The sequence below is a fragment of the Motacilla alba genome, chromosome 5 (genome assembly GCF_015832195.1).
Source record: "Motacilla alba alba isolate MOTALB_02 chromosome 5, Motacilla_alba_V1.0_pri, whole genome shotgun sequence".
In the NCBI taxonomy this organism is placed as follows: Eukaryota; Metazoa; Chordata; class Aves; order Passeriformes; family Motacillidae; genus Motacilla; species Motacilla alba.
The window spans coordinates 48,856,948-48,868,956 of NC_052020.1; the positions used below are offsets into that span (position 1 = coordinate 48,856,948).

At 38.2% G+C, this 12,009-nt stretch overlaps 1 long non-coding RNA gene across 1 annotated transcript; it reads left to right on the forward strand.

Annotated features, from left to right (window-relative positions):
* Positions 1-8,133: 8,133 nt before the first annotated feature.
* Positions 8,134-11,713, forward strand: LOC119701900. The gene is made up of 3 exons (XR_005257206.1): positions 8,134-8,369; positions 9,826-9,958; positions 11,587-11,713. It is a non-coding gene; the product is annotated as an uncharacterized LOC119701900 (long non-coding RNA).
* The last annotated feature ends 296 nt before the right edge of the window (positions 11,714-12,009 follow it).

Consider the following 12,009-nt stretch of genomic DNA (forward strand, 5'->3'; position numbering starts at 1 on the left):
TAAAACTCAAGACAGAAAACAAGAAGAAATTAAAGGAATACAGTGTTTAGGTTCCTATGAACAACAATAAAAATATAAACATACAAATATGTATTTATATACTCAGCATATTTCTTGAAATTTAGAGGGCAAGTTCCAAAGTTAAGGAAGCAAAAATATCCAGGTGTAAGGTTAAACACACAGAGAGTGTGCAAAATTTACAATGATTTTAATAAAAGCAACAAATTGTCAGGGACTCATCATGGACTTTGTTCAGTCATTGCACTGGATTTTTTTCCTTATTTATGCTCATGGTGGGGCACAGGGTAGTACTGTTTATTAATGAAGAATTTGTTCTGACCTCCAAAAAGCAGAGGTATATAAAGGAAAGTAATAAGCATGACTGCACTGCATCCAAGCTCTGAGTTCAAAACTAGAGATTAATGGGCCAGGAGGGATTATTTGGGTAATGCTGGGCAGTTCTAAGACACTACTGTCATTAAAGCACAATACACCCAGCATTTCAAGGAATTAAAAAGCTTATTAACTTTTTCAAATTAATTAAATTATGCAACTTTGCCCGCTTGCTATCTTCAGAAGTATTTATACATTTTTAATTACAAATGCACATTGCTGTGTGTTACAACAATTTACAATCCAGAGAGTGAAATATGGAAAACTCCTGGAAAGTCTCCACCAGCTCTTGCAATCAGAGCATTTCCAGGATTGTCAAAGAAACAAATGAAAACTGTCCTGATTTCCATCAGCCTGAAGAAGCCGATGTCAGTCTCACAGTTGGGTGCTTCTCTGGCTATTACACTTCCACCCTGCCATCAGGATGAGATTGTTAAAATGTGAAGTTCTCTCTATGTCTGTATTAGCAGTTTCACTAAGTCTAGAATTTGCTTTGTAGAAGCTTCACTACCTATTATGACAACTAAAAATATTTTAATGAAACCTCTTAAAGGCAGATTAAAAAGCATAAGTTTTTTCAGGCCACTTGTGGAAATTAACTTCTTAGCCTGCTGATTTGCTGTCACAGTTTCTTCCATGGTTAATAAAGGGCTAACAAGTCCTTTCACTCAGAGAATAATTGTATGTGCTATTGCTGGTTATGCCTTTATCTTTAAAATAAATGTTTCCCCACTTGTTTTAAAGAGAAAGAGAAAAAAGGAAAGATAAGGAAAGAAAGAAAGAAAGAAAGAAAGAAATAAAGAAAGAAAGAAAAAGAAAGAAAGAAAGAAAGAAAGAAAGAAAGAAAGAAAGAAAGAAAGAAAGAAAGAAAGAAAGAAAAAGAAAGTCAGCCTTTTTGCTGCAGTTCCTTCTTCTCAATGTATTTGCCAAAGTTTCCAAGTGATGCATTTCATGGTGACATGTCACATGTTGTGTCAGTCATACTGTATTACACTAGAAGACGTGACTGACAAAGCCCAAAGTGACAGCTCAATACAACACATCATCGAGGAAATTAAAAAAAAAATGTTTCCCCAAAGTATAATGAAAAGAATGCTTTTAAATATTCCTCCTAATTATTCTCTTTTGCCTGCTGAATTCTGTAGGACTGGTGAGGCTTTTGTGAATCAGGCACAGGAAACACTATAGTTTTATTTAAGTCTGAGTGTCTGGGAAATGGATAAAACTATGAGTATATTAGTTGGGGTGGAGATTAGAACTTTACAAAACTGTTCTTTCGCATGGTTGAGTTTGTGGCTGGCCTGGCACACACAGGTAAGTTGTATATTCTCCTAAAATTTGGTCATATTTCATCTTTTTTTCTTTCCATTTCATGAAAGATGGGCTGTCCTAAGGTACAGTGAACAGATGTGCTCTCCCACTGTCCTAGTTTTAAGCTGCCCAAATATAGTGTATTGTAGCTTGGCCTCTGTTTTGTTCCACACTGTGAAATAGCTGCTCAGCTTTTGCTCAGCTTTTGCTCAGCTTTTGCACAGCTGTGAGCACAGGAAAACTGAGCCTGTACTTTTGTTCTGTTATCTCGGTTAAATTCATCTCTGTGACCAGACTTTGCTCATTTCGTCTCATTCAAAAGACATGCTTAGTTGCAACCTAAACCAGGCCTGTAACAAAGACCTGAGTTAACTTAAGTATTTCTGGAAGAAGACTGTTGATTTTTTCTAAGCCAGATCACATTGTAGCAATTTTATTTGTGGTCAATGGAATATTTTGTTATTCTGCCACCTCTGAGACAGGGCGGTGGGTAACATTCACCGGTCCCTGTTCTATTTTGGCACTGCTCCAGACACACACCCTTGCCTTGACTCTACCTGACTGTTGTAGCATCCGTAGACAAGGAGGAAAGCAAATCAAGGTAATGTTAATCAGAAGATGATGTCTCTCTCAAGAAAAGTCCAAGCTGGAAATGATGTAGCTGAGGGGGAACAAAAGAAGGATGGACGCTTTTCCACTTGATTGAAGTCTGATTATTGTTGACAGAGATTAAATCTTAATTTAACAGGGTTAATTTAAATTGACAAATGTGACCTTTAAACTGAAATAACAGGGGTCTTTGGCTGAATACAATCAAAGTAACACCATTTGAGACTTATACTCTAATATATTTCTATTATGTAATAAATTACATAAAGTGAATTGTCAGAACTACCCTAGGACACAGCTAGACCACACTAAATGCAAGTGAATGAGATATTTTCTCAAGATGTAGTTGTGTCTAAGTCCATATACATATCTAAAAGCAAACAACATGTACATGGCTCAGCTGAGCTGACACACATTAACATGTTAAGCTATGATTACTAAACCACATGTCTGTGGCTTCAAAAGAAGTATTTTCCTGTATGAAGACTCGATTTATACAGTATTTAAGCCAGGTAAATCACATCAATAGGGTTTAGTGGAGAGCAATGTAGTAGATCATATCAATGAGAATTTCAGATGGTCACACAGAGTCAGCTCTTGAACTCTTACAAAAGATCATATGGTTAAAAGCATAACCTGCAGTCAAACTTGGTCCATAATATAGGTAAAAAATTACCTTATTTTAATATTTGTTTGAACACCTTGTTTCTTTATGTTGCTCCTTGCTGCTTTCTGTTGTACTAGACTCATAGAGTATGATTTATTTTAGCTACTGGGATGTTATGGGGCAGGCAAAGCACAGAGGACTTAGGAGGCTGTAGAAATGGCTCATCTATTTTCCAAATCAGCCAGGAATAAAACATAATGCATGGAAGTTCCTTCTGTTCTTGCATCATCTTCTTCTGATTTACTGAGCTTGAGCAATGGACCTAATATTTAAACATAGGTATTATGATCCCATTAGACGCATCTAAACTTTTTGATGCACATTGCAAGTAACGGGTGGGATATAGAAGGATTAAAATGCAACATTCAGCTGCCTGAAATTGATGTGGGCAGATGCCTGGTCTTAATTCTACATGCCCTACTTAATCTGTGTGAATATGTGAAAACCCCATTCTTCCAATTCTTGCTGAAAGTCACTCTTGCTCAGGTTTCACTGAGAGGAATTATCACTGATGACTTTGCTTGAAAACATCTGGCCCAAAATGTTATGTTAGAGATGTGTTTTATTATGAAAATATGTTATTCTCTGGTTTATAACAGGAACTGATAAGCATCGGATATAGCACATGCTTCCTAAGCAAAATAGGCTTTTTTTTTAGCAGACACAGCCTCTCCCTTCCATCAGTGTCTTAAACACACAGAGTTTGCAGTCTTTCATTTATTGTGCTGGACGAAGCCCACACAGGCTAAAGTACCAGTGAAGTCGTTAAGAGGTGCGTGAATTCAGGGGGAAAAAGGGGAGAGAAGAAAAGAAAAGCTGCTTCAGAAGACCTTTTCTTTCAAGTAGTCCCTGTTCCTTGTCAAAAGCTTTTGGATGTATGGCCTGTTCCAAAATCTTTTCGCGGATTTTGCATACAAATTCTGCAGAGAGCAGAGGGAGAGGGGAGGAGGGTCAACACAGCAGGGCCTAAGATGTTAGGATGAATCTAAAGTTCCATTGAAACATTTCGCCTGTCTAAAATAGGATTTTTATTTTTTCAAACTACAGAGGAATAGATGGATATTAAAAAAATACCTACTGCTTCCTTTTTCTTGTCACTCTGCAAAGAACCTGCATGGCCATAGCTTGACATGTGACAGATAATTAGTGTTGGGCAGACTTAAAATGTTTGCAATGTGAGTCTAGAAACTTTGTGTGTTTATGAAAACTTCTATGGTCTAGAAACAAGCTTGACAGACAAGCTTTATTCTTAGGAGGTTCTTGCCACCACCCAATTGTCAAAGAATCTAAAATGTTGCAAGAATAAAGCGCTGTGTGATGTTTCTGTAATTAGGCTTGTCAGTTTTGTTTGGATTGGGGTCATGCACATCAGCATAGCTCTAATGACGTCAGCTCAGGACCTGCCTCATAAAATTCAAAGGGAAGTTAAAATAAGTCAGCATTAATGTGGTTCATTCCTTTTTTGTCTTCAAGTAGTGATCACTCCAATTTGGGTTTAGTTTTAGATTTCAGCTGCTTGTGCTGATCATAGAACAAGCATGCAATTAAACCCCTTGATCCAAGTACCTCACAACTTCAGTAAAGTGGTAATCTATATCACCTAAGCCACATTGGCCACATTGGCCATTGGCTGCCAATGTGATATGGATTTATCCATATCGCATGACTGTGCCAAGGTTCATTGTAACTAGGTTTCAGTTTTTGTTTGCTAGCTAACTACTCCTGGTTTTGCTTTACATAATTTCTGCAATCCAAAAAATTAATTAATTTTAAAAGAAATATCTTCCTTCATCTTATACTAAACTCTGAATGCCATGACTATGACTTCATACTGACTGAGAACATTGTTTTCTCAGCTGCTGCACTGAGGAAAACAGCTGGGGGTCCCCTCAAAGAAGCCTGTGTACACCCAGTTTTAGCCACTTGAAGAGAAGATGAACTCTAGACCATGAGCATCTTAACCTAGGGTGATGGATGTCCATTGCAGACATGGATGAACACCATGAAAACAGAGGAAGATGTGAGATCAGTGAAGAGGCAGATTAGTGAGGTAGAGTGAGGATTAAAAATTTGAAATAAAGTCTTCTGCAACTATTAGGAATAATGACAGCAAAGGACATCTTTCTTCCTTGTCATGCCAACAGTGCTGCAAATATATCTGTAGCCCCAAAGCCCAGCTCTAGTGGGACATGAAGAAAGGGTAAAACCAAATATTTCTATGCCCAAAGCATGCTGGCAGACTGCTGGCAGGGAATGCCACCGTGGTCTTCCTGCTGACTGTCCTCCTAGTAAGCATGAGTGTGGAACTGAGAGCATCACAATGGCCAACAGTGAGGCTAAATCTGACTGGAGATCAAGAAAATCTAAGTTTATCTTGATTTCACATTACTGTCTGGAATTTGGCTCAGCTGAATGTACCCATAGGACTGGGATCCTGAGACTGATTTCAAACTTGTGGCTGTTTGATTATCTGATTTTGCTTTCCCTTGTAAAAGCTATCCATGCTTTAGTTGCTAATTCTCTTGCTTGGTGACAACATAGCCACAAGGGAAGGCTACCTGGTTTGCTATCAAAATGTAACATAAAAACTGTTACCTTCATTATACGTGTTATATAATGGCATAGAGGTTTCATCTGGGTAGGGTTCAGTTTAAATATACTTTAAAGTGGTCTTTAAAAGGAACGAACTCCACTGCGAAGCACTATTATAACACCAGGGAGCCCTCATTTTGTGACCACTCTGCTCGATGGATGTGAATGTTCAGGTCAGTATTCACAGAAAGCCAAATTCAGGGCTTTGAAAAGAAGCTGTGTTATCTTTAGTTTATTATTTAATCAGTGAGCCAGTTTCAGGCTTGGTTTTATACTCATGACTGACTGTTGAAAGCCTGAAAGATTATGTTCAGGGATAGCAGAAAGGGAAGCAGGCTGTCATTTCTCCTATGCATTCCCCTGACCCACCACATGCTCAGACGAGGATGAGATAGGCTTATCTGCATTTTGATTCTATTCAGTAGTCATTGTCTTTGAAAATGTGCAAATAAAATAATGAAGACCATGATAAAATAGAGCAGGAAAAATATCTCTCTATTTAAAGCAGCTGTTTGGGTGCCAGCTGCTTAGTAACAAATACATCTTTAATGAAATCAAACAATCCAGCAGGATTTATTGATTGCTAACAATTGTTTTAAATACAGTCTGGTAGGCCGGGCTGTTTGCATCCTTTTTTGTCCAATTAGATCAGTTGGTTTGAATTAGACATACTTTGCTATTAGTTTTAAAAACATGGCTCAGTGCATTATTTTCCTCCAGAATAAAGTGTGGGAGAGATGCATAGAATGAAAGATTTTTGACACTATTCCAGCTGTTTAGAGGAAGGCAGCAGTGCGCTTTGTCAAGCTCTTTCACCTCAGCAGCTTCAGTTCAAATCCATCCTGAGATCTTGAATGAAGAGGATATGGTAGTCACTCCTTGGAGCCTGTTGAACAGTGGAAAGAACAAGAACTCCTGTGTTTTTGTGGCACTTCAGAGCCAATTTCTGCAAGAACGATAAGAGAGTCCTGCGGAAACTTAAATCTTAGGGCTGACCTCTATCTGCCTGTAGTTCTACTCTTGCTAACATCGAGGGGAAATAAATCAGCAGTATTGCAAGCTGATAGACTAGATGGAGGAAGAAGTAATTTCAGCCTTTTTTTCTAGGAACTTGGGAAAATTTGCTATTGATTTCAAGATTGTAGAAGTTCTACTCCCAGACAAAGCCGTGTTTTTTCACATAATTACATACCAGTCATCAGTCATACCAGTACTAATTGGAAATCTCTAAGCATCAAGTTATTTTCAGTATACTTGCACAGCCACTAAAGTATTCATTATGAGCCTGATCCTTAATGATCCCTGATCCTAGGGCTTTTAGATTCAGTAAAGACTGTCACTGATTTCCTGGGAATTTTTATTATGAAAGAATGGCAGACTCAGATCCAAACATGTATGCTGAATGAATTGGTGCTGATTTCAGCTCTTTTGTCTCTGCTTTCGTGAGCATGAGAAATAATGTTCTAAGTGTTTGACACACCTCACAGAACCACAGTAGCAAGCTAAGATAACCATTCAAAAGCACATGCAGATAAGAAACAAATGGAATAGATAATTGACTAAAAACACTAATGTGTTTTCTTGAATGATGTGTTTAGACAAACAAGTGCTGGCATATGATATATTGAGACTAAACGGTAGTTTGAAACTGCAGATGCTCAGGCCCCACACAGTGGGGTAATGCTATCAAAATGTTGACTGTTCTGCCCGTTTAACAGCTATCCACAGAAGCAGACCTTGTGGTACTACAGCTATTCCAGTGTAAGCATAAGCACTGCTGACACCAAGTGTGCAGGATGGGGCTCATATATACAAACAGAATGGTTCACATGAAACATACTGCCTTATCTGAGACTTGCTATCCTTTCAGAGTGCACTGTGCTTAATTCTGCACCCCTATATTACATTACCTTTTGATCTGAATGTGAAAATGGAAACAGCCCATAATATACACCAGAAAGCACCCTGACGCTGCATCACCAAAACAACTTGTATTATCTTTATATCCAAGATCTGAACTCTTCAGTGTAGATCCATGTATTCATCTGCCTGTGTAGTCAAATATAGAAGTCCTTTTATTCATGAAACCCACAAATCCCTGCTTCTTCCAGGCATTTTATCCTAACAGATAACATGGCTCAAGTTTTTATATTTGTTCTAAAATGAGTGGCAATCTTTTCACTACTACACTGCTGGTCAGGGTGTTGTGGTAGTAGGGTATAATCATTATATGGGCAAATAGGGTGCACCCAGACCTGTCACCACCACAGCGAGGTTGGAACAGTGGGACAGACTGGTATCCGTCCACCTATTGCCCCTCAACAAAGTTCCAGCATGTCTTCCAGCAAATTAGCTGTGGTGAGAAAGCAGCCACTTACCAGGTACAGCTTTTGCTTAGCAGTTAGCTGACGCTGCAAATCAGTAAGACCACTAAAACCACCAGCCTAGATCAGCACCTGATAAAAGGTCATTGGCTATTGGTTTTGATATGCTTTTTAAAGGCTGTGCAGAGCAGAAAATCATCTATTAAAATATATGCTACCAGTGAGGAAAGTCTTTTTTCACAGCATGAGCTGATATTCACAAAGCAGGATAGCTTTCCTTGGGCTGCAGATGTTCCTACTTTTGCCAGTGCCTTCTCTTTCTTTCAGATGGAAAGAGTCTCCAGAGATGTCACTTTTTTTAAGATGTATTCTTGTCCTGGCTTCCACTGTATGGAATTTGTGGCAGCTATGAGATCAGCTGGCATGTCACTGCATGGTGGCAGGAACCTCTGAGAAGATGAGGGTGCCCAGGTGTGAGTAAAAAACTTTATGACCATCTCCCAAGATTGCTCAATATCACAGCAGTAAGAGGAAACCTTTGCAGCTAGTGCTTGATCGAGCTACATTTTATATTCCAGCAATCTAATTTCAATAGTTGAGTGACTTGTAAGAATATACACTGCATCATGGTGTTTGTTCACTGATACTTCACCTGCATTCAGTGGCAGGTCTTTGATAGATTTTCAGAAGCAGTTATGACTACGGAAAAGGTGAAGAATGAGTGTTCTGGCCTCCTTGATCCAGGTGCTATATAAACACTTGGTTTTAGTCAAATGTTGAGTTCCAGTTTGTACACATCAGTTAGATGAAAGTTGGGGTGGGAAACAAAGGCAAAAGAAGACTAAATTTCCGTTCAGACTCCTACCTGGAAGGGATGCAGAGTCCCTTTTGAGTCTCAGAACTAGTAGCTCAAAGGCATCTCTGAGGATCACTTCTAAATTTTGTACAACATTTACTATTCGGTTGTCACCTTATCACTAATGCCAACATATAACCATGTAGATAACAAAAGCCTTCTCTAAACAGTTTAGAATAGTTGGAAAACTGTCGTTATGAAGACACTCCAGAATTGAAGGATGTAGCAAAAGTAAGGCTTTCACTATTTGAAAGACTAAATAGAATGATTGATTCAATATTTAAAATTCCCTTGATACAGAAATATAGAGTAGTGGCCATAGAACAACACATCTTAAGGTAATATTATTTTTTATTCCATAGCCCAAGGAACTGAACTACAGTTGAGTCCCTGCTGTGCTATATGTTGGATATAAACATATTCTTACTCCTACACAAGCCAAAATCAGAAAATATTTATTTTCCATTATACCAATTTATTTGAAAATGAATGTAAATTAATTTTTTTGCTGATTTGCAGGTAGTGCATTTGTCACCTATTCTCCAGTTGAACAGAGAAAATAGTTAATCTGACCTTGTGCAAACCAGCTGCATCTTGGTAGCACTCATCTTTTGTGAAGAGAATTCAAGTAGCAAAGTCAGGAAAAAGCATAAAAAAAGGCCCAAACACATAGAAAATCCAGTGGTGGAAGCAGTCTGATAAAGTGCATACTTCTGTAACTTACACAACATAGCTTCTCTTGAAGGAGAAACTCAGCTATATTAAAAAAAAATATATTCCCTAAACATGCCTGTTTCTCTCAACTGACACTGAAAGGTACATGGGTAACTGGCTCAGGTGTCTACACTGCAGATCTTTAAAGCTAGATGAGGTCAACCCCATGAGACATGGCCTGTCTCAGGTCACAGCAGAGCTCTCTGGTAGGATAAAGACAGAGACACATCTGTAGTTCAGCTTCTCACCAGGAACCATGAGATTGTCCTTCCATGCTTTTAGGAACATAATTTTATTTCACTTTCATCACCTGGAGAAAGGGCCAAACTGACCTCCTATTTGCTTGTCTTTAACCATAGGGATCCTGACTTTCCTTTCATGAGAGACAAATCCAGGAAGACCTCCAGCTTTCTCCTTTCCCCTTTCCTGGATGTTTCCTTCAGTGCTAATCCAAAAAACTGTGATGAAAGGAGAAGAGTGACCTGGAGAAAGGTAAATGCTTTTAGTTTAGAAGTGCTTTTGACACCACAGTCACAAAGAGATTTTCGATCTCAAGTGTGTGGGGACAAATTCTAATCAGAGAGGTTTCACTTTCCTTAAATGTATGACTCCGAGTGAAGCCATCTTATATTAGAAGTAGTTTTGTCACTTGGTGGGAAGTCCCCTGCTCCAGATTTCCTACATTACTTTTTATTTAATTCTCTGCATTGCACATTTCCCCCAAGCCCATTTGTTTCACAGAGTTATAGAATGGAAACGACCTCTAAAGATCATCCAGTTCCAGCCCTCCAGCTGTGGGCACAGACCTTTAGCACTAGGATCTGATTACTCAAAACCCTGTCCAACCTGAATTTTTTCCTCATCTTCCACTGAGATGTCCTTATAATTTCCATGGCACAAAATTCTCCCCAAAGCTGGCTAACATGGCAATCAGGAGGCTCCAGATAAATGAAAATTGGAAAGTCCTTGATTGCCTTTAGGACATTATTAGATTAAGAGGACTTTGAATTGTATATTTTTAAATTAATTTTTTCAGCTTTAATGAGATATCTGGAAACTGCTGTTCCAACTTTTTGCCATATCCCATCAGTGCAGTGGATGTGCATCCCAGTGTTTGTTAATAATTTTTATCTCTGTCTAAAATTACTTAAAAGAATTGATGAGTAGTTTCAGATGGATTGGCTTATAGCACACTGGCCAAGGCTGGAAAGTGACAGAGGGTTTAAGTGCTTTCCATCTTTACTGTTTTCATTTCTTTCTTTTCAACATGTGATATGAAAAGAAAAGAAGCAAGCATGTTTCATTTTACATGTTCATGCATGTAACAGCTAGTCATGCACATGAGATTGGGCATCTATAAAAGCAGATGTCTCTTTTAAAAATCAGGTCCAAGTATTTTATCCAAATTCTTATGAAATTCTCTCAGTTTGTCTACTTAAGACACTTAGCATTGCAAATTCACAGGAGTAAAATTCAGTCTGGCTTCAAAACCTTGCAATGTAATTAACTGAGACTTTATAAAAAAAACATAATTTGCAAGCCAGCACACTATTAACATATTAATACTCTGACCCTTTCTGTGTGAGGCTCATGAATTCACTTGTGCTACATCTATAGGATGCTGTGACAGAAGTAGAAAAGTGAGGTAATGTAGCTCAATTACACCAATCAAAAGGTTGCTGTGTTCAAAGACAAGGATTAGTGTTAATAATTTTTCTCCAGGGAAGGAAATACTCAATCCAGGTTCCTTTAGGGCCTGTAGATCCTTGTCAAGATGCAGAAGGGAAAGAACTCACATAACTAGGTCATTTCAACTCCTTTTGTTTGGCAAGGCCTATGAGATAAAACATTAGGAAAAAGGCTTTCCTCCATAATTGTTATTTTGTTATCATTGACTACATTTACTAAGGTTATATAAATACATTGGTAACTGATATTGCTTAAACCTTTAAAAATTGTTATTAAAAACACATAGGGATTCTTCAGTATTGGTTCAAGACTCGCAAATAACATTTATTATCATACAATGAAATAATAATTAGAGAGAGTTCATAAAATGCACAGGTATTGTTGCATTTCTCTTTCTATATGCTATTTTTAAATTGTTTTCTGTGTTGCAGTAACACAATGCACCTGAAACTGGAACAATGCATCTTAGACATACTATTCACGTTTGAAATGGAAATAAATATGTCTGTGGTGAGTTTATAACAAGTTTGCCGCCCTTTTTCATCATTACAATAATTTTCTTGCAGTAAAGAGGTGCAAGCAGAATATGAGATGCATGTGTAGAACTTGCAGCTCCAGCAGCTGAACAGCTCCTGTAAGTTTGATGTCACTGATGACTTCTAAGGAGGCTAATAAAGGGCAAAATCAGAGGGGAATGCATCCAAGGCTGATTAAGCTTAATCGGGCAGCTGTCAAAGATAGCAAAGGCTCTTGTCAGTGGCCCTGTAGCTCCTGCCACAAGCCCAGGAGAGTGATACCCCAATTTGTCCACCTCCAAATATTTTTTTTCCCATCTGGTCCCATTAAAAAAATTA